A 25,532-nucleotide genomic window follows, 5' to 3' on the forward strand; every position below is an offset into this window, starting at 1 on the left:
CAAGGTGTCCTTTTGGGCCACTGGCCCCTTGCCTGTCTTCTCTGGGGAAATGGCATTTGGGTGGGTGTCACTGCCTTAGCCCTGGCTTGTGGGAGTTAGAGAGGAGAAGTGGGAGAGGGAAGGAGAAGGGGAGGACATGTAGCTAAGAGTCTTTCCCTCAAATTGGAACAAGCTCCACGGCCCACCCACTCCTATGATTATGATGTCACAGAAGAGAGCAGCGCATTCGGGGTGTAAGAGATTCATGAAGTCATCTGGCCCATTGCCCTCTTCATCTTCCCTGCCACCAGGGTGGCAGAGATTGGCACATGTTCTTGGCAGCTGGGCTTGTGACTACCCAAGGCCACACAGCGGCAAAGTCGGGGGACCAGCCCAGTGGGCTGATGCCCAGCTGCTCATCTGGGAAGTTCTACTGGGTTCTACTTGTAATTAGCAAACCCAGACTCCTCACCTTTAGGACTATCAGACCAAGCTTCTCTTGGGATCACTGAAGATGCCTGATAATGGATGCAAAATGATGACTTATATCATATTTAAGCAAGACTCTGGGTGTGAGTGTGAATGGAAATCACTCAAAATCAGGTAGATTGGGGTGCTGCTGATTATATCAAAGCCTCTCCGTGTGGGAGAGGGGAGGGTGGCAGGCGAGGCAAAATGTAATTGCACATTTTAATACTAAAAGGAATTTTTAATACTAAGGAACTTTCTAGAGAATGAAGATTTGTGGTCATGGTTGATTTTGCCTTCAGATCCTCTGTAAAACACTTCGTTATTTTAAAAGTTCTTTAGGGAGAGAAAGTAAGAGAGACTTACCTCAGCTTTATGTAATGATCAAATACAGCATAATAAAGCTGTCAAAGCCAACATGAACCAGTTAGACCCAGAACTCCTCTCAAAAGAGGAAGGAGGGACAGCAATCTGGCCTGGTTCCTGCTGCTTCCCCCTGCTTGGTAAGGGGTTAGTGCAGTGTCAAATGCCTTTTTGCTCCTAGTTCAAAAACTCCAGAGGATGACCATGTGATTGATCTGTTAGAAGATGTTTCAGGACCACCAGTGCTGTTTTGTACTGAGAGCCACTCCAGCCAATGACAGCTGGATTCTTTTTGTTTCAAGACCATATTGCCTCTTGTTGCAAAAGCTGAGGGGACCAAGCGAGTCAGACAGTTTAGTTTGTAACCTTGTTCCTTTCTCCTTTGGGGGAAAGCGTGAGTCAGATGTGGAAGTGGGCCAAATCGTTCCATGTTTCTTTTCTATCAAAAATGAAGATAATGTTGTGACTTCATGTTGATGGTGATGGGCCCTCCCAAGCAAGAGTAATCTTTTCCCAATTTTTCAGGAGAAAACATATTGTGGTAGATTAGAATTCAGTCTGAGGGGACAAGGTATTGATGCCATCCAGGCCAAATCATAGCCCTGTATTTCTAGCTGACACCTCAGAAAGTCTCACATATCAAGGCTTTTAGAGACTTTTAAAAGCAGAATGAGAACAATCTGATGGACAAGTTTTAGGGTTACATGAGGAAGGTAAAAGGTAAAACCTGCTTAAAGCACATGTCTCCAGAAGCTACAGGCCAAAGGGAGGTATGGGAAGCTTGTTTCCATGGAGACGAGCTGGGAGAGGCAGCTTTGGGACAGAGAACACAAACATTGGGCTTGAAATCAAAAGTCCGGGGTTCAAGTTCCAGCTCTTCTATGTACTACTAGCTGTGTGACCTTGGGAAAGGCATTTCACCAAAATTTCCTCTCAGGTAAAAAGTAATAACTCCATTAAAAAATGTTACAAGGATCAAACAATGCATTTGAAAGCACTTTGAGTGTTGTATACTGCTATTCAGGGATGGGGCGTTGAGATTCCCATTGTGGCCCTGAACATGGGATGCAAAAGGGCAGTTGTTGAGTTCACTTCACAGTCAAGAAACCTGGGTGGCCATGAGCATTGGGTTTAATGGAAAGATCTGCTCTTTTCTGAGAGCAAAGGTTGAGGAGTATTTTTTACTTGTAGGTGACTGGGGATACTTTTTCTCAGGCCCTTCTAGCTAAAAAGTCTTCTTCTGTCTTACATTGCCATCTACTGAAATTCCTGGAGTGACTCTGCCCATTCATCTGAGCCTTTGTTTCTTCATCCCTGAAATGAAGGGGTCAAATAGATTTCCTCAATGATCCATTTCTGCTCTAAAGATGTATGATTCTATCAACCTAGAGGAAAGCTTTTGATTGAGTCAAAATATCACTAGCTTTATGAAACACAAGTTACATCCAAGGAAGTGTGCTGAGCATGTTGGGAGGACAACAGTCTTTGGTTGTCTAGAGCTGGAGCTCACAATCTAGTGAGGGTACCCATGCCCAGGTGACTGGCGCTGCTCTGAGAGGGTGCACCCACCACTTCAGAGTGCCCACAGAATTTCATGGGAGTTCAGAGAAGGGAGGCATCACCCAGCGTGGAAGGGAGAGGGAAGGAAGAAGCAGGGAAGGAAGTGGCATTGAGCTGGCCCTTACCTGACGAGGAGGTCTTGCACGTGCAGTATAACTTACATAGTGGACAGCTTGTGCAGCAGCTTAGAGGCAGGAAATGGGAGGTGGCATATTCTGTTATTCACCTAAAGTGTTAACAAAAAGGAAAATCACATAATTACTGAAGCTGGGACGTTGCTATTATGTTCTGGGTCCAATGCCTGACCCAGAGGTAATTGGTGCACATTTCTGAATGAGTTGGCCTGACTTGATCCCTTCTGCTCTCTTTGTTGGCAAGTGGGCTTGTGTGCCAAGCTTCGTCCTGTACGATCAGACGCATGGCTCTCTGGGTGGACGTAACTTTCCTGTCTGGGCACCGCCACTTTCCATCCACTCACACACTGGTGTTTCGACATTTCAGTGCCTGGCCTGTTACCACGGGATAACAAGAGAGCGCATGCATAGGCAGCGCCCAGCTCCTGAGCTGGCACTGGGCCAGGGCAGTCTGGGTTAGCTCCTTTCTCTGGGGTGGCAGGAAGGCAGCTACTTCGTAGTTCTACCTCCTCTGAGTGCTTCCAAAACAAACTGTCTCCAAATGTCAGGGAGGAGTGTTGTCGACTTTGTCATTCTACGATGTGCCTTTAAGGCCAATTATTTCCAAAGCTAATAATCCTAATATCTCATTGAATTAGGCATCGGTAAGAGAAGGTATATATTTTAAAATCCATGAAATTACAAGCAGATTAAGTGACTCAGTATTCTGAGTGTGTACTTTACAGTCTGTGGTTATTATGATTATTAATATTAATAAGCATTTATTCATACACACACACACACACACACACACACACACACACGCACACACGCCCATGGGGCACTGGCCAGAGCTCACTAGGGACACAGTCTCTGTCCTCAGGGATCCGTAGAAGGCTGTCTCGGAGACACTGTAGTAAATCACATTGTAACTGTCAAGGTTTTAAATACCTAAAAATCAGCACTATCATTAGCAATCAGTAATCACTGTTATAGAAGAATAAATCTCGTAATCTCCAAATTACCTGTTTGCACCAATTAGAGTTCAACTGATGAAACATACCAATCAAAGGGGAATTTACTTGAGACACCCAAGCTTATCTAGGTTTAAAAAAAAAAAAAGAAAAGGAAACCCGCTGAGCTCCCAAACTGTTGTTTCTCAGCTCAGTCTCTGTTAGGGAGGATTTTCTGGAAGCAGAGCTGACAAAGCCCTGTGCAAGTACCCCCAGGCAGGAGGGAGTCTGTTATTCATTTATTTGTTTGTTTATTCATTCATTCCCTGCCTGCCTACAAAAAGGATTTAAGGTAGGTCACAATAAACACACATATATCCTAAGAGAGATTTTTAAAAACTCGAAAGGAAGGTTGGAAATCTTAGGATGGAGGTGGGAGCGCTGTGCTTTTGAACATCTAACTCCCACAAATCTTCCCTGAGTCCTTTCACTAAACACTGAGCTAGACCCTGTAAGAGTGAAAGGAAAAATCCACCCTTCTTCACCTGTAAGGAACTTATAACCTGGGCTGAAACACAAACACTGGATTTAGTTCAGAGCTTCTTAGAAGGCAATGCACAGAGAAATCACATGGCTTATCTGGTTCTCAGCGTACATGGGGAGGTAGATTTTTTTTTCCTTTTTGTAAATACTGAAGAAATATTGAAGGGACCCGGTAGGAAAAAAATCTCACGTGTTTTTATGAATTTCCCAGAGATGTGGTCGTTTCTTAGCTGGAGATGAAAATGTGGATCCATTGAGCCTTCCCTGGTTTGCTCTGGAGCTTCTGAGAACCTGGATCTGGTGTGTGAGGCCAAGGCAAAGCCGGGGTGGGTGGGGTAGGGTGGGGGATGGGAGGAGGTGGGGGATGGGAGCTGGCAGTGACCTAGAACTAAAACCAGTCCCCTAGGAGGTTTGGTTGGGGAATTAGGAAGTGAAATAAATGTCTAAAGCTGGGAGACAACTCTTAGCAGTCCCACTCAGCCTTTTGGTGGGTGCCAGACTGCCCCCTGAGATCGCTTCTACATATTCTGCTACTGGAACAGTCCCAGCATCCTTGTCCTTGACTCTCCCTGGATCTCAGTCACATCATCATTTTCCCAGCCCCTACTTGGCTTCATTGCTTGTCCATATGGTTCGTCTTTATACTTTATCTCCTGGGAATTATGTCATGGTCATAGTAGGGTTCATTTTGTCTTTTGCTTTTTGTTTTCAGGTTACCATGTGTTTACTTTGCTTTCTGCCCTTGAACATGGTACGGTTGTTATAACGGCAGAACTGCGTAAGGGGTATCTGACAGTATCTCGACTCCATGCCCTCTGTTGGCAGGTAGCCTCCATGGTGCCCCCAGTGGCCCCTACCCCCCGTTACTCATGTTCTCTTGTGGTTCCCTCCCACACTGACTCAGGGTTGGTCTGTGTGACCAGTCGGACACCACCGTGCCAGGTGCTACAGACAGGACAGCAGAGTCTTTGACCTTGAGCTTAGGGACCTTGCAGTACGTAATGAGGAGAATATGGACTTTGGAGCTAGAGAGAACTGGCTGGATCTCGGCTTCTCCACTAGGCATTGTGACTTCGAGCAAGTTAGTTAATCTCTCTGAGCCTTGGCTTCCTCATCTTTCAATCAAGCAAAGTCATATCCGCTTTGGAGAGTTGGGTGAGGATTAAATGCAACAGTGTGTGTGAAGTGTTTAGCTCAGTGTCTGGGTTTTGGTGGCTCCTGCATAAACAGTATCCCCCCCAGCGGTGCTAGGCGCTGAGAGTAGGGCGATGAATGAGAGGTCATCTCTGCCCTCAGGGGGCTCAGCATCGAGCGGACGGGACAGGTGTATCCTCTTGAAAGTTCAAGGCAGACTTGACAAATGCTATAACAGAGGCAGAGAGGGCAATGGGAACCCAAAGGAAGGCATAGAAAAAGCTTCACAGAGACTAGCTGACATTTTAATAAGCCTTAGAGGGTCAGTAGAATTTTCATCAATGGAGTATAGGGCACAAGGATCACAGTAGGCAGAGAAAACCCTGAGAGTTGCATACAAAACCTCCTGGTATAAAAGATGGTGAAAGTGCCCTAGCTGGGTGCTCTTGGTCAGACCCCTTCTCCATCGTAGGCTGCGTTCTCTGGATCTGTAACCTGCAGCTGTTGAACTAGATAGTGAATGTTCCTTCCAGCTCACATATTCCAGGAGAGCAGGGAGTATTGCTTTATTCATTACCGATTTCCAGCTCCTAACACACGGTAGGCACTCAATAAATATTTATTAAATGAGTATGTATAATGATATGTGTAAGCAGCTTGTCCCAAATGAGAAAATCAAGGAAGTATCTTTTCCATTTATTTGATGTAAGTCATTTCCTCAGGGTACGTGTGTGGTGGCAGTGAACCCGACCACATCATGTCACTATGTTTTGTCAAAGTCCTTCTTCCATTCTGTGCCTCTGATTGCCTGTCTGTGCCTTCTGTTGCCTCCCTAGATTCCCGAGTCTTGTTGTGGGATTCTGTTCAAACTTGAAAGCGATTGACATTTCCCTGGAGATTTCTTTAGCACTCAGCGCCATGTCATCAGGCCTGGAGGGGCAGACCCAGCCAACTTTGAAGAAGTTTTGCATGTTTTCCATCATTTAACTTCCATTTTCCTTTTGGTGTCTCTGTGAATGGAGGAACTTTGAAACCAGAGCTCAGCAGAAGGATGTACAAAGTTGTTAAACTACTGTGTTACAAGACTGGCCTGGCTAGTGGTTAACCTGTGAGGGTCCCCTGTCACACCCTGTTTGGACTCTGCTCCCCTCCCCAGACCAGCGCTTAAGGCCATCATGTTGCTTTTTTTGCCACTGCGACTCCCGCTGTACATCGTACCCTGGGGCTTACTCTGCCCCGAGCCTTTCCAAATCACCCTTGTTCTTTCAAAGCTCATCCTGGGTTCCATTTCCTCTGACATCTGTTGTTTCCTCTGTTCTTGGTACAATTCAATACACATTTGATGCCTCTCCCTGTGCCTTGATCTGTACTGAGCTCACAGGATGCAAAGATGAATGAAATACAATTCTCAGCCCCCGATCCAGCTTTCCAGGATGACAGTCACCAAGATGACAAACTAAACTATGCAGAATTAGTGATGGACAGTCCCTTTCAGGTAATAGATTTGCATTTTACCAAGAGCTTTTTGAAGACAGTCACTTAACTTCAAAGCACATTTTTTGGTAAAAAAGAAAAAACTTCAAAAAAAATTTTTTTACCTTGAAAGCAGTAAAGCAGTACTTATTAATTGTAGAAGACTTGGAAAGTAAAGAAAAATATAAAGTAGGGGACAAACTTTTCGAAGATCTCACTACCCAGGGGCCAGCCAGCACTTGACATATTTTCCCTTTGTTTTCTTCTATGCCTTTGACATGCTCTGTTGACATAATTTTGCACACCACTTTTGTTACTGAGCACTATATCCTAACCATTTTGCAATGTTATCAAACACACTGAAGCGTAATTCTAACGGTAGGAGTTTGTCAGCAAGTGGGAGTGGGGAATTTATTGGCACAGAGACTTGGGGTAGTCTCTCTAATAATACTGCATTTTCTGCCGGCTGTTAAGCCCTGGCTCCCTGCAAGTACCTCCATAGCTTATTTGTAGCTCAGCGGATCTGCTCAGCCCTTGTTGGAAGAAAACAGCATCCTGTGCTATAGGGTGTGAGCGTTTCCAGTCTTCAGATTCTCCACCTCCTCCCTTCCCCCACCTCGATTTCCCTGTCTCCGGCGAGCGATAATATCTTTCATCCGAGCCTCTCTCCCTGCCTGCAATGACTGCCTCCCCTGATGAATTCTCTCTGGGTGACTTTGGCATTTGCATATTTCCTCGCTTGGATATTCTGAGATGTTGGAACCAGAGAGCAGGTTGACGCGATCAGGTACTTAGCTGAATGAGGCTTTCTCGGGAACTGCACAAATATTTGGAGTCGGGTGTGCGCCAATAGGCAATTAATTGAAATGTGGACACAGCAAGCTTCTGGAGTAAGGAAACTGAAGTTGAGAAATTAGCTGTGGGAAGTGATCCTCCGCAAGACACAAAACAGTAATTTGGGAATTTCCTTTACCTCAAACTGAACTTGATTTGGTACAGAAAGAGGGAAAAAAACAAACCAAAACAAAGAACAAGCGTAAGATCAAAGTTGACTCCTGCATCACTAGAGCTGCAAGGCATTCTCAGGGAACTGGTCTGACCCTCTCGGAGACGGAAAAGAGCCCAAGGTCAATGGCAAGTCAGGGCAAATTCAGGACCTGAAGCAAGATGTCCTGACTCCGGCCCAGAGCACTTTCCATTTTATAAGCAGACTGTCTACCTGAAGACCTGGATTATCATATTAGGAGTGAAAGGGCCAGGACTGCGACTTAAGCATTTTCCTGTCACCAATGACTCTGTGAATACATTTAGTAAAATCCATAACAAAACCAAGGTACTCGCTGACTGTAGCCTTAACTCAAGCATAGAAGCACATCTGGGGCTCCTGCCCCTTGTCTGGCTGCCTGCAAAGCTCTGGGGATGGAGGTGATTACAAACAGGGTCCCTGTTCTACCCTGTGCGATGTTGGCCTGATCCCAGGTGAGGTCTCAGGCTCCTGACTATTCTTTTCTAAAATATGATGAAGCCTCTGTGCCCACCTACATTTCCCCATCTTCCAGGAGAATGGACCCATCTCCTGAAGGTTTTTATAAAATGTACGGAAAAGAAGAGCTCTGGCCGTGACGTTAGGATTCCGATTGTTTTAAGGTGATAAAAAAAAAAATTACCTTTTTGTTGCTTAGGTATATGGGGACCAGAATGATCATTTTTAGCCATCCCCAGAATATGGTTTTCTTTTTTTTTAATTGAATCATAGTTGATTCACAATATGTTAGTTTCAGGTGTACAGCAAATTGATTCAGTTAGATATATAGATAGATAGATAGAGATAGATAGATATCTTTTTTTTCAAATTCTTTTCCCTTATAGGTTATTACCAAATATTGAGTATAGTTCCCTGTGCTATACAGTAGGTCTTTGTTTGGAATATGGTTTTCAAAGTGTGGTTCTTGAATAAGAGGCATCAGCACCACCTGGGAACTTGTTAGAAATGCATATTCTCAGGTTCCACCCCAGTCCTGCTGAATCGGAACCTCTGGTAGGGCCCAGCAATCTGTGTTTTAACAAGCCCTCCAGGGGATTCTGAGGCACAGTAAAGTTTGAAAACCATTGCCCTAGAAAATTACGATTTGGAAATCCAGACTGTCTGAATACCAGCACTAGGGAAGTAATACATTTTTGATTATTGGCTCCTTAAAAATAAACTCTTCATTTCAGAATGCTCGGGTGAACTGTTTCTATGCACTGCCGAGTGTTAAATAGGAAAAGATTTCCAAGTGATTCTTCAAAATGTAACTGACCAGCCCAGTCACAATTCTGGTAGCCCATCGTATTTCCAGTACGTACAACGTTTCCATACTTTAAAGTTTCATGGAATGACTGAATAAGCTTAATCTGCTATTTTTAGAATGTCACTTCCTTACCTCATGTGAAAGTTTATTCAAAATTCAAGTGGGAACATTACCCCAAAATGTTTTCCTGTATACTTTAACATGTTACTAAGGAAACCAGTTGCAACATTGCAGGGATATTGTTGTGCTAACAAATGAACGATTCAGCAATGTATATGCCATGCTATAAGGTTTTTTCCCTCTCTCTCTCTAGAAAATTTCACACTTATTGAATTTCTGCATTCAACACAGGACATCGGAAGCAACGGGAGTAAAGCTGTAAAGAAAAATTGGATTCCAGAATGACCGAGATTTCCCTGGGATGCGTTTGGTGCTGTTTGAGCACAGGCAGAACTAGGTGATGGTTCATCCTGCATTAGGATCCCCCCTGTGCGGGGAAGCTGAGTTAGAGAGAGCAACCATCTCACAAGGACACTTGGGTGTCACGGCTTGTGGGGCTCTAACTTTTGAGCAGGTCTGGGAAGGACTAAAACTGGGTGTGTGCTGCAAAGTGTGTGCTAATCACACATTTAAGGAATCAAGCGACATCGAAGCATGAGATCACACGAGCAACGGAGATAGCACCGGGGAGATGGGGGGGAGATACAGCACAGCGGGAGGTCTCCTGCTTTTTCTTTCCTGATGAAGCGGGGAGGAGAGGTTATTAATGATGGGATGGATTAGAACAGATGGGTACTTTTGACACATTTCCCCATGTTGTTATTTTCCAATTTCCCATCTTCCCACCCCTAGTCATGTGCCTTTCTCTTGGTTAGGAGTAAAAGCATGTGACTTTTTAAAGGGAAGCCTCAGGAAAGGAGGGTAGATGTGCCATATCGCTCAGAGGGCATGCTGGGCCACTTGGGAACGTCTTCCCAGAGCCTTCGCTGGGAGGGGCGCGTGTGCTTTTGGACGCTGTGTTCAAAGGCAAGCCACATGACTTTCCACAGGCTCCATCTCAGCCCCACTCCAGCCCGGCAGCCATCGCTCCCTGATTACCGGTACCTTCCTGCAGCCTGGAGATTTGCATTGTAAATGGTGTTTGTTAGGCCCCTGAAATAATATTAATCATTGTAAAACATTTATGTTGCATAATTTGTACATAAAAAAGAAAGAATGAACCTTTTGCCTGAATTAATATTTCCTTGTACGTATCTTTCTCATCCCCACAATAATGAAACCCTTGTCTGCCCTTCTAGGTGAGAACGGCTCTGGAAGAGTCAAGCTACCTATCTTCGTATGGCTTCTTGAAATGATGTATGTTTGTCCAGAGCCAGGGAGCGTATGCAGTTTCGGGGGGAACAGCTAGGGACCCTGGGGAAATGGACATTTCAGCATCCCATCGCGAACCCCTTCATGCAAGAGGAGGGAGAAAAGGATGGGCACCATGGGGGTGGACAAGGGGAAGCTCTGAGAAGCAGAACAACGAAGCAGCAAGGCTTTCTGCCAGCGTCTCTGCCCATACACACTTGTATCCCTTTGGTGCCAAACAGCCAGTAGTGAACAGAAGCCTCGGAGAGCTGGGACCCACCTTCCGCACCCACTGTAGTGGATTAGATGGTGGCCCCGCAAAGGTACGTCCATGTCCTAAACCCTGGAACCTGTGAATATGACTTTATTTGGAAAAGGGGTCTTTGCAGATGTGATTAGGTTAAAGATTTAGAGATGAGATCATCTTGTATGATCGTGGTGAGCCCGAAATCCAATAACAAGTATCTTTATGTGAGACAGAGGGAGGAGAGACACACAGGAAGATGAGAGAGAAAGGTCCTGTGAAGATGGAGGCAGCCACAAGCCAAGGCGCGCCTGGAGCCACAGAAGCTGGAAGAGGCAAGGACGGATTCTCTTCCAGACCCTTCCACGGGAGCGTGGCCCTGCTGCACCTTGATCAGAGCCCTGGAATCCCGAACTGTACGAGAATAAATTTTTGTTGTTTTAAGCCACAAAGTTTGGGGTAATTTGTTACAAGAGCCCTAGGAAAGAAACACACATCATGCTCTACCCCTTCCCACAACCTCCCAGGGAGGTTCACTGCCTCACATTTTAAGTTGATGATATTATTCTCTGGTTTTGCATCTGGAACCATTGCTGGAGGCCCCCTAGAGCCCACCCAAGTCAGATTGCTGTGCTGCATCCGGGTCCCAGGTGATTTTTCCCAGGAAGGTTCTCCTTCCCCGGAACTCAAGAGACCAAGCATTGACCATGGAGAATTTCAATGTCAGCTCACCCTGGCGTACAATTTAGGACTAGAAATAAGGGCCCCGCTATGAGGCAGGATTGACGAAGCTTCTGGAGCTGCCATCTTGGACTCTGCCTTTTTATCAAGACTCATCAGCCCATGACCAGCTTTAGCACCCTACAGTTCAGAGCAAAATACATTAAAAAAATAATAGTACCATAAATTGCACAATATGTGCCAGGGACTGCGTTAGGAATTTTATGGTCATTTCATCTATCTCTGTAGCAGTCCTGGAGGCATGTAGGTGTGGTTATCCTGATTTTCCAGTTGAGGAGCCAGAGTTCCAGGAACATTAAGAAATACTCCCCAAGTCAGGAAGCCCATATAGTGCAGAACCAGCACTTGAACCCCAGTGTCTTTGACGCCACAGCCCACACCCTCATGCACTTTACTACCCCTTTGTTCTTAGAAGTGAAGCGCAGAGCTGGGACACATCTGCGCCTGCTTTGGGAGCTGACCCTCCAAAGAATATGAGTATTTTGCATTTGAGGCAATTCAGCTTGGGCAGTTCATTCACAGTGTACGTTTTCTTTCTGTCAAGCCTTCAGGGGGCATCCGGGGACAGATTCCAGCCTGAGTTGGACCCTCCAAAAGGTGTTCTCTGGTTTGTTAAGGCTCTGCCTTCATGTTCAAGTTCACATATCTGAACATTGTATAGAAGGCTTTTCATGGTCTGGCCCCTACCGGCCTCTCCAACCTCATCTCCCTTAAAGCCCTTCTTTCTACCTCTTGCAGTTGACTTAGCAGCTATTCTGAGCTACTTTCAGTTCCTTACGTGTCTCATCCTCTCGCCGAACTCCTTTCCTTTGCACAAGCTGTTTGCTCCGCTTGGAATTCAACCTCCCCACTGCTCTCTCCACTGTCACTCCATCTCTATCCTTTGGCTAAAGTCAACCACTCGAAGAAGCCTTTCCAGATCCTCTGAGCTTGGTCAGGTGCCCCTCTTGGGCTCTCATAGCATCCTTTATCCCCACGGCAAAACCTATCACTTTGTATCAGAATTGTATTGTCTGCATCTCTGACTTTGCTGTGCGTTGAGGGCAGGAACTGTATTGGTCACCATTGTATTCCCAGCACCCAGGGCCCAGAATGGGCATTCAGTAAGAATTTGTGACATAGATGAGTTAAGAATGCCAGAGATTCCTTCTTGAATCATTAGGTTCAGAATTATGCCATTGATTAGGACATTGAAGAATATTATGTTAAAGGGAATAGCTATCTGACAGTTGTCAACTCGAAGAATATTCTAGATCGTTTCGTAAGTTACTACCCACAACTTCATCTAAATCATTTGGACAAATTTTAGCATTAAAGGAGATGGTATTATTTGATGCCTTCAGTTCTGTTCTCTGTGACTATATTTTTAGTAGACAACTGAGAGTCATGAATTGCAAAACTTGACCACTCGCTGCATAAGGTAACAACTTCTATGTCATTTCAAAACTGACTCTTCCAAGTTCAAAGGGAGCCCCTAATTCAAATACCTAAGGTTGGCTGACGGTGGCCTTTTCCTAAGTCCCCTGATGACTGTGCATTTGCATCCTGCCTCTTCCGAACCATCTGACCATGCTGACTAGGGGACTTCTATCTGTCAACACAAAGTCATTGTCACCATCCTTTAGATTCTTTCTGGCCTTCTTGAAGGGCAGTGACTTTGTTCGGGATGGCAGAGCCTGGTTGGAGGTGCTGGGCTGTGAGAACGGTTTTACTTGGCGACTTAAAGGTCGATGCTCTGTGGCCATTGCAGGAGAAAGAGCCCTGGATTAGGAGTCAGAAGACCTGGGTTCTCACCTGGCTCTTCCTTGTGGACTCTCCAGGCTCCAGGCTCTAAATGAGTGACGTTAGGATAATCGTATGTGCCTCATAAGTTGTTGTGAGAATCAGAAGACGTAAGAGATCTGAGAGTGCTTTAAAAACTGAAGATGGACAGGTGTGAGGGTGGCCAGTACATCGTAAGTCCTAGTTAGTGTCTGCTGAAGGGATGTGTCCTGTGCCTATGGATGGTTTTGTATCCATGTCTGTGCAGCCAAAGGGAGCCTCCCCCTTGACTTTGTGAGGGCAGGGAGAGCAGGACACCCTCCGTCCCTTGCCTTGTCTTCTAATTTCTTTCCTCTCCCACCCTAAAACAGGACAAAGGGAAACCTCAACAGCATTGTCAGAATGCCATTCCAATTGGCCCATTCTGAGTTTTGTGGCTTCGTATCTGGAGCCCTGCCTTCAACTGACCCCAAAATAGTGTTGCAAACAGAAAAAAATGGGGAGTCCACAGCTGCAGGTAAAGGTGATGGAAGATGAGGATGATTGAGTCAGAGGAAGCAAGGAAGGGAGAGAAGGTGGGGGGAAGAGATAGAGAGAGAGAGAGAGAGAGAGAGAGAGAGAGAGAGAGATAGGGATAGAGAAAGAGAGAGAGAATACGCACAGACTTGATCACTGGATTTAATTCCACGACTGTAAACCCAAGCTGGGTATTCCCAGTCAGAGGAGTGACATGCTCCTTATGGGGTACATGCAGACTGAAACAATGGAACACTCAATAACCTCTTCCCTCTTTCTTGTTTCCTCCGGATCATTGCAGCAGCCACGTCTGTGGTGTGCATGTGAGCATGGGGGCCCCTCCTACAGGCTGGTGAGGTTGGTATAGACCACCCCCTGGAGCCCTGTGGGAATGGTACCCAAAAAGCCTCCCACGGCAGCCTTTGCAGAGCCTTCCACACCCAGGTCCATCGCGTCCTGCTTGCGACAGAGCTGGCTTGCCCTCCAGAAGGTAAAACGGTGAGAGGCTGAGCCAGCCTGAAAGATGTCAGAGGTGCTCAGGGAGGAGGCAGGTCTGACTGAATTGGGAAGGCTGGCTGTCAGGCACCGACTGGGCTCTCCGCCGATTATCAGGAGGCTGGAGCAGAGCTCAGACTTTCCCTTTAAACAGAACCTACAGGGAGGAGCCTGACTGGGCTGGTTCCCAGGCACTGGAGGTCGCTCTTAGCCCACCGCAGGGCCGTAGTAGGGCCCTTCTGGGGCTCTAGAGGAGACTTTAAGGGGAGGCCTTGGGCTAGCAGCAGAAAGAGAGCTTCCCTGGGGCCTTGGCGGGGACTGTACCAGACCCCAGCTCTTCCCCAGCTGAGCCTCAGGCTAAGGGCTGAAGGTCTTGTGCTTTCTGCCCAGAATCAGGACGGACTAGCTGAGGCTACGCCTGCTCCTTGGGGCTTTAGAAAGAGTTGTTCCAGGTGTAGGAAGCCAAATTAGGAAGTCAGTGTTTCTAGGTTTGGGGGGAGCCTGTCCTCCTCCCTTCCCTGACACTACCTCGGGGGTACTTCTAGCCTTATCATTTCTTGCCAGTGCTATTTTGAGAGTCACCTAAATCGGTCTTGCTCATTTGCGTTTCTTCTCCTCCCATCCTTCCTCAGCTCTGTGGGCAGGGGCATCTGTCGAATACCAACCCCACGTCAGACACTGAGTTGGTTATTGGTTGATATAGAAATGACCCAGACCCTGACCTCTAGAAGCCCATGGTCTGGTAGGGGAGCTAGACTGTGAAGATGGTGACAACAAGGTGTCTCTTGTACCGGAACAGCAGTGAGCTGACACTGCTTTGGAAGCATAAACAAGTCACAACAGACCAAACTAGTGACATTGGAGCTGAGCTATAAAAGGCAGGTAGGCATTTGCCTGACAGTAAGGTAAGAAGGAGATTTCAGGTAAGCAAGTTCCCAAGAGCACTGACCTGGTATGTCTTGTGCCCCCAGGACGGTAGGGAGAGAGGATTTCCTGCTGGATTAGCAGCTGGGCAGTGGGCGCCTTAGGCGAGGCTTTGGATGCCCTACTGCATTGGCTGGGAGTTTTGCTAAAACCAAAACCTAATCACAGGGTAGAGGACACATCCTATACTGCACGGTTTGCCTATGCTGTGTTCTTTTCCTTGACCACCTTTGCTTTCCCCGTACCCACCTGTTGAACTCTGATCCATCCTTTAGCAATGATCTCAAACCCAACCACCTCTGTGAAGTTTTCCCAGGTTTCTCCAGCTGAACAGGATCTTGCCTTCTTTGAACCCTCACGTCATCGAGTGCCCCTTGAGGGTGTTTCCTTTCTGTACTTTGTATTCACATCTGACTCATTTCTTCCCCCCCCGAAGAGATCGGCACACAGCCGGGCACATGGTAGTCGTCAAAGGTTTGCTGAACTAAGACTCTGCTTTTTAATGCGTCTTCTGGGATGGTTATTCTCACACACACCCCACCAAAGATATTTTCAGATCCTAACTCCTGCTACTGCTATTGTGAATGCGACCTTATTTGGAAAAAGGGGTTTTGAGGGTATAATCAAGTTAATATGAGGTAATAGTGGAGTAGGATGGGCCCCACTCCAATAGGACTGGTGTCCTTATAAGAAGAGAAGAAACAGAGTTAATAGAGGGAAGATGACTTGAAGACACAGAGGAAAGCTGGCCGTGTGAAGACGGGGGCAGAGATTAGAGTGATGCTGCCATAGGGCAAGGAAGGCCTTGTCCACCTGAGCCTGGAACCGGCAAGGAAGGACCCTCCTCTAAAGGCTTTGTAAGCATCACGGTCCTGCCACCACCTTGATTTCAGGCTTCCGGCCTCCAGAGCTGTGAGACAATACATTTCTGTTGTTTTAAGCCCCCAGTTTTTTGGTACTTTGTTATGGCAGCCCTGGGAAACTCAGACGATGCCCTTATTCTTCTCTTCTTCCGGTGTTGTGCCCCGGTGCTCCTCCCTGGCTTTCTGGGTCCTGACAGCCACACCTGGGCCTGCCCCCTCCAGCTGGGGTCCTCCCGGACTCACCTGTCTTCACCGCCACCACCATACCCATCTCTTGGCCTTTTGTCAAGACCCCTTTCCATGGTAGTTGGCCAATCTGTTAGGCCATCACTTCCTCTCGCTTGAGTAATAGATTTGAATTTTAACCTGGGCCTCCTGGAGACTTAGAGCTTTCACTCCCAGGAGCGACTCTAAATGTGGGGCGAGCTTCTGGATACACATGCAAAGGAATGAAATCGCCATCTCGAAGAGACATCTGCACCCCCATGTTCATTGCAGCGTTATTTCCAACAGCCAGGGCATGGAAACAACCTAAGTGTCCATCAACAGGTGAGTGGCTAAAGAAGATGTGGTCTGTATGTGTACAGTGGAATATTATTCAGCCATGAAAAGAAGGAAATCTTTGACATTGAGGGCCTCATGCTAAGTGAAATAAGTCAGATGGAGAAAGACAAATACTGTATGACCTCACTCTTATGCAAAATCTAAAAAACTAAACTCATAGAAGCAGAGAGCAGATCGGTGGTTGCTGGGGAACGGGCGAAGGGGGCCAAAGGCATAAACTTCGAGTTATAAGATAAATAAGCTCTGGGGTTATAAAGTACAGAGTGGTGATTATTTAACAATATTGTATATACATATGAAAGTTACAAATAGAGTAGATTTTAAAAGTTCTCACCATACACACAAATATTTTAACTATATGATGTAATGAATGGGTTAACTAACCTTATTGTGGTAATCCTTTTTCAATATACACATACACAAAGTCACTATGTTGTACACCTTACATACATATACAGTGTTCTATGTCAACTACATCTCAATAAAGCTGGAAAAAAATAAAGGTGAGGCTAGCACAGCATCACAGAATGGCAGGGCTGGCAGGGCCCTTGCTGCAGAGATGGACTGACTGAGACCCAGGAGATATTTACAGAGTGCCTCCTCTGGGCCAGGTGTGGGCTGGACAATGGTGATTAAAAAAAAAGACAGACAAAACCTTCCCTTGTGGATCCTATAGCCCAGTGAAGGAGGTGGTACTGGCTATTAACCAAAGAATCATCTAAGTAGATGCAAAATTACAACTATGATAAATATTTAGGAGGGAGGTACCAGGTGCCATGGAATCAGGATGGAAACAGACCCTGGACAGTGTTGTGGGTGAGAGATTTTGGATTGGGATGGTACCTTTTGACATGTCTGTGGTCACACCTCTGCTTTCATGGCTGGGAACTGTACCCTGCCCATGTGTAGGGCTTTCTGTGTGCAAACGCAAGAAATGATCTCAGGGACTTCCCTGGTGGTGCAGTGATTAAGAATCCACCTGCCAATTCAGGGGACATGGATTCGAGCCCTGGTCCAGGAAGATCCCACATGCCGCGGAGCAACTAAGCCCGTGCACCACAACTACTGAGCTTGGGCTCTAGAGCCCGTGAGCCACAACTACTGAGCCCGTGAGCCACAACTACTGAGCCCACGTGCCACAACTACTGAAGCCCGTGCACCTAAGGCCCGTGCTCCGCAACAAGAGAAGCCACTGCAGCGAGAAGCCCGCGCACCACAACGAGGAGTGGCCCCCGCTCGCCGCAACTAGAGAAAGCCCGCGCACAGCAATGAAGACCCAACACAGACAAAAAGAAAAAAGTTCTCAGAAGTGTACTCATTAAAGTATAAAAATCCCTAAGAAAAGGACCACACACTTCTTAAAAATTTACTTATTCCTTTATCCATTCATTTAACAAAAACATTTATGAAGTCCTTTCTATGTACCTGGTGACGGGTAAGTGCCGCAGTCACACATTCAAGTCCCATCTTTTAAAAACAACACACAGTCTGGCCAAGAGGAAAGACTGATGAACAAATAACTATAATCTGGTGTGATGATGATATGAAACAGAGGTAGGTTCTATGTGTCTGCCTCTGTAGGAATGTAATCCTAGAGGAAAAGGGAAGTTCAGGTTCAGCCTTGAAGGATGAGGCCAGTTGCTATGTAAAGAAGTGAAATGAGATGCAGCACATGAGGGGAATCCAGCCAGAGGGAACAGCAGGACACAGACATGGGGATGTGAAGGTTCGTGGCAGGTCTGGGAAGTGGCAAGTGAATTCCATGTGACCAGGATGTAGAGCCCAAGAACAAGAGTGCTGGGAGGCCAGTCTGAAGAGACCCAGTTTCTGTTTTTCCCGCTAATCCCTTTCCCTGGGGTTACTTGGATGAGATCTGCTGCGGTTTCCCACTGTCAAACTCTAGCCAGTTTTCAAGGCTGTAGAACTATTTTTGGCTAAATGCTGTTCTTTTCCTTAAACAAGCCAAACTGAAGGCATCGCAGGGTGGGACCCATACCTGTGTCTCTCCGTTTGTCCCACATCCAAGGATAACATGGAGAGAAAACATGGACTGTTAAGTAAAACAGACCTGGGTATGGAGACTGCCTCTGCCGTTGGCTAGCTCTTCAGTTACGGCAAGTTATTCACCCTCTCTAAGCCTCAGTTTCCTCATCTGTATAATGGCGATAAAAATCTTTACTTTGTAGGATCCAGAAAAGTGCCAGACACACAGTAGACACACAAAACAATTTTTCTTTTTGAGATCCTGTCCCTGGAGGCCATGAGGAATGGACCAGCTGCTTCTCCACAAGCAGGAGTCCTGGTTGCTGCCAGGTGCAGGCTGAAGAACACCGACTGCCTTTTCTTTAAGTGTCTTTAGAATGAGCCGATTCAATGTCTTTCCAGTGAGATCCCTTTACATTGAACTTGGCCGAGTCTTTGATTAGCACCCAAACCTCATTTTTTCACTTTCCACTGGTTCCCCCCACCCCCTTTTAACAGTGGCGCTCTCAAGATGTTCTTTGTTTCTGTTGCAAATTGTGTGTGTGTGTGTGTGTGTGTGTGTGTGTGTGTGTGTGTGTTGCAGGGCGGGGGTACAAAGAGGCAGAGGCGAGGTGTATTTTTAGAGCTAGAGAGGAGCTGGCAGAAATGGAAAATAAGGTTTTCAAGTTCATATGTTTATGCTTTTGAAGGGATGTAAAGGAACAGCTCGGTGGCGGTCTGTGTGTCCTGTTCAATATCTAAGAAGCTTTCTGCGACATGCCTTCCAGCATTCTGATTACAAAGCCTCCCTGCCCGTTCGTGGCCGCCTCCCTTCCTCTTCCCCTCCCCCAGCGGGGGCCTGGCAGGGCCCAGTGGGTAGCAGCGCATCAGGACCAGAAGCCTTTTGTGCAAGCCTCATGCCTGAATCAGAAATCCGCTTTCCCAGGTTCGCAGGACCCAACAACCAGGGCAGATTAATCCCAAGAGGTGGTCGGTGCACAATTAACATTTCTGCCTCTTACTTTTAATTAAGAAGGGCCAGGGAATGGGGTGTTAGCGCGTCTAATGGGACCCTGTGGCATGTGCCGACTGCCGGAGGAGTTTCGGTTATTAGCACTTGTTGAAGACTTTCTAGATAATTAAATAGCACATTAATCATTGCTCCGAATGGACACAGAATTTTCTTTCTCATCTGGACTTCCCACCTGCAGAATGGAAAGTGGCTCCCAGAGCTGGTGGTACCCAGCACTCAGGCAGGAGCTCAGCCCGTGCATGCCCACTTCCAGTGATTTTGCGGAAAAGAAAGGATTCTTGCAGACATTCGCCTTCGTGGTTCTGACAGCTGAAGCTCTCTTCACAGGCACATTAACATGACCTCATTAGTTTGTGCATCTACTCTCCTAACCACATAAAACGGAGTGCAGTAGGAGCCAATCATGCTAATTACATCAGATCGGTTTGCATATTCATAAACCATTTTCTGTTTTATGGACAGCAAAAATAAACACAGTATCTCTTTAATAATTTTAAGTGGGTCACTTTCAGGACTGTATCTGTTTTAAATAAATTATCATATTGTTAAAGGCCACAGTCAAAAGCTATTTTTTGAGCAGCCTGAGAGGTGAGTGTGAGGGGGCAGGGCATGTGGGGGGGACTTGGAGAGTCAACAGGATTCATCAGGTAGTGGTCAATTTCCAAGGTCTCTTCTGCCAAAGAAAATCCAAACTTGCAAAACCTCCTGCGTTTAGTGAACAGGTGCAGGGAAGCCTCTTACTAATGACAAAATATATTCTTGTCAGCTATTTGAGATGATCTAAATCACAGTCTTAAGCAGTGGGAGTGAAACCCAGGAACATACGAATTCCTGTGTTTTCTTGGAAGTGTATTTTAGGGGCTAAGTTTGACATTCTGGCTTTTCTCAGGTGGGACGAAAAATTGGCTTGAGAACAATCAGAAGTAGAATCAAACCTGCAGTGGAAAGAAACCTTTCCACAGGTCCCACCTGTGCCCACCCAAGGCCCCCCCCTACTCTGCGGGCGTCCTTCCAATCCAGGACCTGTAACCACCGACAATGAAGCCAGGTTACAGATTTCCTTTGCTTTAGGGTAAAAAAAAAAAAAAAAAAAACAACCTTTACAAAACAAAGATACACAAGATTTTCAGAGAGTGCTTAACCTAGTTAAGAGACTCAACTATTTTCAAGACTACCCAAAGACCTATTTACAGGAGACAATTGATTTGATAATTTCAAACCATTCTCATTCATTCATTAAAGTAGATCCTGGAGGACTAATATTGGGCTAATCTGACTGAGTGCGCTGTGTATTTTAAGGTAATAAGACAGCATTTCTTTCTGTCCTAGGCATTCCAGGGATACAAACTGATCTTTTTTTTACCCCATTTAATAGAGAGATGGTTCAGCGCTTACATGCAGTCCCATCACCACATTTATTTCTAGCTCTGCATCTTGCTTCCTCTTCTCTTTGTTGTAAACACTCCTGGGAGAATTAACGCAGCACTTCTTAGTGGTAGTTCAGGCTATCCCCATTTTGTTGTTGTTTTTGAAATGCTGCTTCCGATTGAGTGGGCGTAGAAGCTGGGAAAGGCTCTCATTTTCCTTAGTGCATAGGTCCCTGACTCAGAGCTTCTTGAAGACCTTCTGCTCAACCTCTAAAAATGTTTGCATTTATTCACCTTCACCTTGATTCCTGACTAGGTTAGTAGACTCTGAGCACAGATGGCTGCCTCGTGTTATTATCTGAACCAGGGCTGAAGCTTTTGTGTGTCAGCTGCACTGATTTCAAAATACCCTATTATTTGTGCAATATACCTTGGAATTACGGTTTATAATTTCATAAAAGCCTAACGTATCTGAATGTTTACAAGTTCTATTCCTTGGGGAAATATATAGTGTTCATTTCTTTTGTTTAGTCTATTTAATGTAGGACTAGATACAAAGCGGGAGTGATTGACAAATTAATGCTCTCAGCTCCTACTCCAAAGTACTTGAATTATTAGTACAAAAAGCATGTAACAAACTGTAATAATTTTAACTCCATTTCATTGCTAAAAGCTAATAATAATGAAAACAAATGAAAATAGTAATGCAATCTAACACTAGCCAGAATGGAAGCAGTCACAGAGTTGGGACTCTGCAGTCAGATAATTAGTTCCATTAAAACTCAGGAATGGTTGAGTCTGTTCATTTCTTTTGGATTCAGTTCTGTGGGGGAAGAAAAAGAGGAAAAAGAATGGCCCGTGTGCGACATAAATCAGCTATAACCTTCCTCGTCTCCATCTCCTCCCCTCCTCAGCCCGGGACTGCATTTCCAGGGCGACGGCTACCCTCCCGCAGTGGAGAAGACAGAGCCGAGGAGCTAACGGAGGCACCAAGCGAGTGGAAAGTCACTGCTGATTGCAATTAGAACAAGGGAGTCTGGGAGGCTCTAGTCCCACCTGCAGACTGTCTCAGCCATCTTGGGGGAAGGGAGAGAACAGTGTGTGCTAAGGAGAGCCTAGGAGCAGAGGACACCAGTGATCAGGAGACTGGGTGTATCAGTCAGGGTTCTCCAGAGATACACAACCAACGAGATGCATACTATCTATAGACCTATTACATTATATATATATATATATATATATATATATATATATATATATAAAATAGAAATATAAAGTATAGTAAATACAATATTATTTATTTATTTATTTCTATTGAGAGATTTATAATTAGGAATTGGATCACATGATTATGGAGGCTGAGAAGCCCCAAGATGTGCAGTCAGCAAACTGGAGACCCAGGAGGGCTGGTGGTGTAAGTTCCAACCTGAGTCTGAGGGACTGAGAACCAGGAAAGCCAAGTTCCAGTCTGAAGGCAGGAGGCCAGTGTCCCAACTCAACAGTCGTGCAGTTGAAGTTCCATCTTACTCAGCCTTTTTGTTCTAGTTGGGCCTTCTTTTGATTGGATCAGGCCCACCCACGTTAGGGAGGGCCATCTGCTTCCCTCAGTCTATGGATTTGAATGTTACCTCATCCAGAAACACCCTCACAGACACACCCAGAATCATGTTCCACCGGAAGTCTGGGCAGCCGGTGGCCTGGTTGAGTTGACGTGTGAAATTAACCATCACACTTGGGATCACTAATCTGAGTCCATCCTGGTCAGTGTATCAGTTATTATCAGTGTGGTCCTTCTGCTCTGGGCTGCTAGGCTGATTCCACTGAGCTCACTCCTGCAGCTGTGGTCAGCAGGTGGCTGGGCCATGGCTCAATGATCTAGGATGGCCTCATCCACGTATCTGGGGGTCGGCAGACTGTCACCTGGGAGAGTGGGCTGAGGGCCTCTCATCGTGCTTGCAGGCCTGCCAGGGTGTCCTTCCATGGCGGCTGTGGCAGGGCTCCAAGTGCAAGTGCTTTCAAGTCTCTGCTGGCATCGTGTTAGTTACTGCCCCTTTGGCCAATGCAAGTCACCTGGGCAAACCTTGAGTCGGTGCAGGAAGGAACTACTCAAGGGTGTGGATACAGGGAGGTATAAACTAATTGGAGGTGACTCTGTCTGCCACAGTCACTTAGCAGTTCCCCTAGATGCTCTCTCTGACTGGGCATGGGGGGCACAGGTGTGGGCAGACACACATGTTCTGCCCAGTTTTCCTTCCCGGTCTCTTGTGGACTCCTTGCCACCAGCCCACCCCTCTAAATGTTGGTATTCTCTAAGCCTCTGTCTTTGGCTCCTTTTAATGAGGGTCAGGTTGGGACACTAACCTGCACACCCAACCGGGAAACTCTGGAATCTCAGAGCAGATTACTGGGGTATAAGGTACACCTGCATCTCAATGTCCTTCGAGTGGAGACCCTGACAATACGATGTGGTCCACCCCTTGAGAAACATCTTCTAAATTCCCTGGCAGAATGAAAGGGTCAGAGATGTCTTAGGAGTTGTAGGAGGAGCTGTATTTATCTGACAATTAAATTATTGTCAATCATTTAAAGACTTACAATATTGTCATGTCAGGTCATCTAAGTCCAGGAACTCTACCCTGTTTCCACCCATAGCTGGATCTTGCCCTGGTGAAAATACTGAAGGAAGGGCAGCCTCAATGACATGAAGAGAAAATCCCTGTGGCTGTTTAGTGAGGAGCTGGAGACATTTAGGGGAAAGGATGGGGTAGAAGGAGCTGGGAGTCTAAGGGAAGCACACTGGCTGTTTTGGGAAGTGGCAGTGAACTGTGTCTTCCCAAGTTGTGGAACATTTGGCCCAAGACATTCCAGGAATCTCGCCTTAGCCTTGAGGCCCCAGAAACCCTGACCCAGCCTGGTGGCCCGTTTTGGTCGGGTGGGTCACAGTTCGTTATAGTTATGGGGCTGGAATCAGTGCGCAGCCAGCAGCAGACAAGACAAGCCGCCCACAGTTCTTTTCTAGTATGTTGTGCTGCTTCTGACTTCAGAATTAAAATATTGTGCAGAAATGCAGGTTTCTTGTTATCAATCCCATCTCTTGAAACTTGACAAATGCATTCTTAGGCAGATGATTTAGAGATAATGTCAATGGAACAAAGCTTTGTCACTGAAATAATGGCTTCCTGCTGTGAAGTTTACGCCTCAGCAAAGTCAAGGTGTTTGTTCCCAAAGTATGACTCCCTATCCCTTTGACGACTGTCTGTGACATCCTGCTTCATCGCCTTACCCCTCCTCCCCAAGTCATTGTAACAGTAGAGCCAGAGTCTGGGGATAACGGGTAGAGATGAGAATTCTCTTCACTCAAGAGGACTGGGTTGGGAAGAACTCTGCGCTTCCAACATAGGCTTTTCTGCTTCTGCCTTGTGGGATTCAACTCAGGCAAAATTCCTGCCTTTATTTCCCCTGTTCTAAAATGAAAAGAGTAACTCATGACCCTGATTCCCAAATTGAACGGGAAGCATCTGACAGCACCTGGCTATATTAGACAATTAGCAGGATATACACATAATGTAGTCATTGGGTCTTGTTTCTGCATCATGCATGTTGTATTTCTGAAAGCAAATATGCAAATGAGCTCTTAGACTAAGTTAAAATTGATTTTAAGAGCATTAGAATTGGACATCCATGGAAACAGCTAAAGAAGCTTGCGTCACGTATGCTCTATCGTGCTTTTCCTTTGTGTGGTCCAATAAGGGGTTAAGTAAGAATATTATCTCCAGTGCAAGGATCAGAAATAGCCCTGGTCTTACTCAGGAGCTGCTATAATGGGGCTGAAGGACCTCCTCTTCATTGAGCAAGTGTGAACATTTCACTAGAGAAGAGTAAACCATGCTGCCCTAGAGCAGACGTCAATAGAGTGATGCGTGGAGAGGGATGGGCTAGCGGACCTGCTGGAAGGATGTACCACGGAGGCAGGAGGTCTTAGCATCAGGGTGCTCCATGAATCAGCAGGCCGTCTCCAGAGGGGAGAGTAATGGGCTTCTTGGGTAGATGGAGGGATGTCACCAAGATTCCAAGTCCATCTGCTCCAAATACTTCATAGGTTTTTACTTCTAGGTGTTCTTTTATTATAGTGATTAGAATTTCATTCATATAGGCCATGGGGGAAGGTGAAAACCCCAGTTTCTGCTCTGATTGTCTGGGGTGTTTTAAAGTAGAACCTGACAAGAGGCAAGAAAAGAAGAAGGCACAGGGCCGTGTTGAGACCGGGGTGCTTGTTCCTGCCCTGCCCCTCACTCCCTGGCTGACCTGGGCAGAGACTTTTGAACCAGGTCTTAACAAGGAGGGGGCACCTGATGGTTTCTAAAGTATCACCTAGTTCCACACTTTATTATCCTGATACCTAGGATTAAAGATGTTCATCTATTAGAACTGTGTTATTGAGTGCATGCTTGAAATTTGTTTTTAGAATTGTATCAAAATGTACTTTTTTTTTCAATTTACACTTCTCCCCACACTTGGTCATGTGTATGTGATTAATCATTGGAAAAGGAGCCATAATTTCTGAAAGCTGCTTACTAGAAAGGATCCCTTTCTTTGAGGAGAAAGAGTCATTAGAGATTTCTCTTAATTTCTTAGCTTTCCCTCATTTTTCTCTTAATTTAAGGGGAAGAGGAGGAATGGAAATCAATGATTTGGGTTGAGACTAACTTATGCCTATATTACAAAGCTAATGTAGTAACACTAATTTTGGAGAGCAGGGGTTCTGGTGTGTTTTTGAACGCAAAGCTTAGCTGGGATTAGTACTTAGAATAGTTATATTTAGAAAAAGTCGTTTT

The 25,532-nt window shown here is 46.0% G+C and overlaps 1 long non-coding RNA gene across 1 annotated transcript; it reads left to right on the forward strand.

Moving 5' to 3' along the window:
- Nucleotides 1–279: 279 nt before the first annotated feature.
- On the forward strand, nucleotides 280–10,910 carry LOC141276182 (uncharacterized). The gene is made up of 6 exons (XR_012325341.1): nucleotides 280–582; nucleotides 4,191–4,279; nucleotides 8,804–8,924; nucleotides 9,191–9,334; nucleotides 10,176–10,550; nucleotides 10,708–10,910. It is a non-coding gene; the product is annotated as an uncharacterized lncRNA (long non-coding RNA).
- The last annotated feature ends 14,622 nt before the right edge of the window (nucleotides 10,911–25,532 follow it).

The sequence above is a fragment of the Tursiops truncatus genome, chromosome 1 (genome assembly GCF_011762595.2).
Source record: "Tursiops truncatus isolate mTurTru1 chromosome 1, mTurTru1.mat.Y, whole genome shotgun sequence".
NCBI classification, from domain to species: Eukaryota; Metazoa; Chordata; class Mammalia; order Artiodactyla; family Delphinidae; genus Tursiops; species Tursiops truncatus.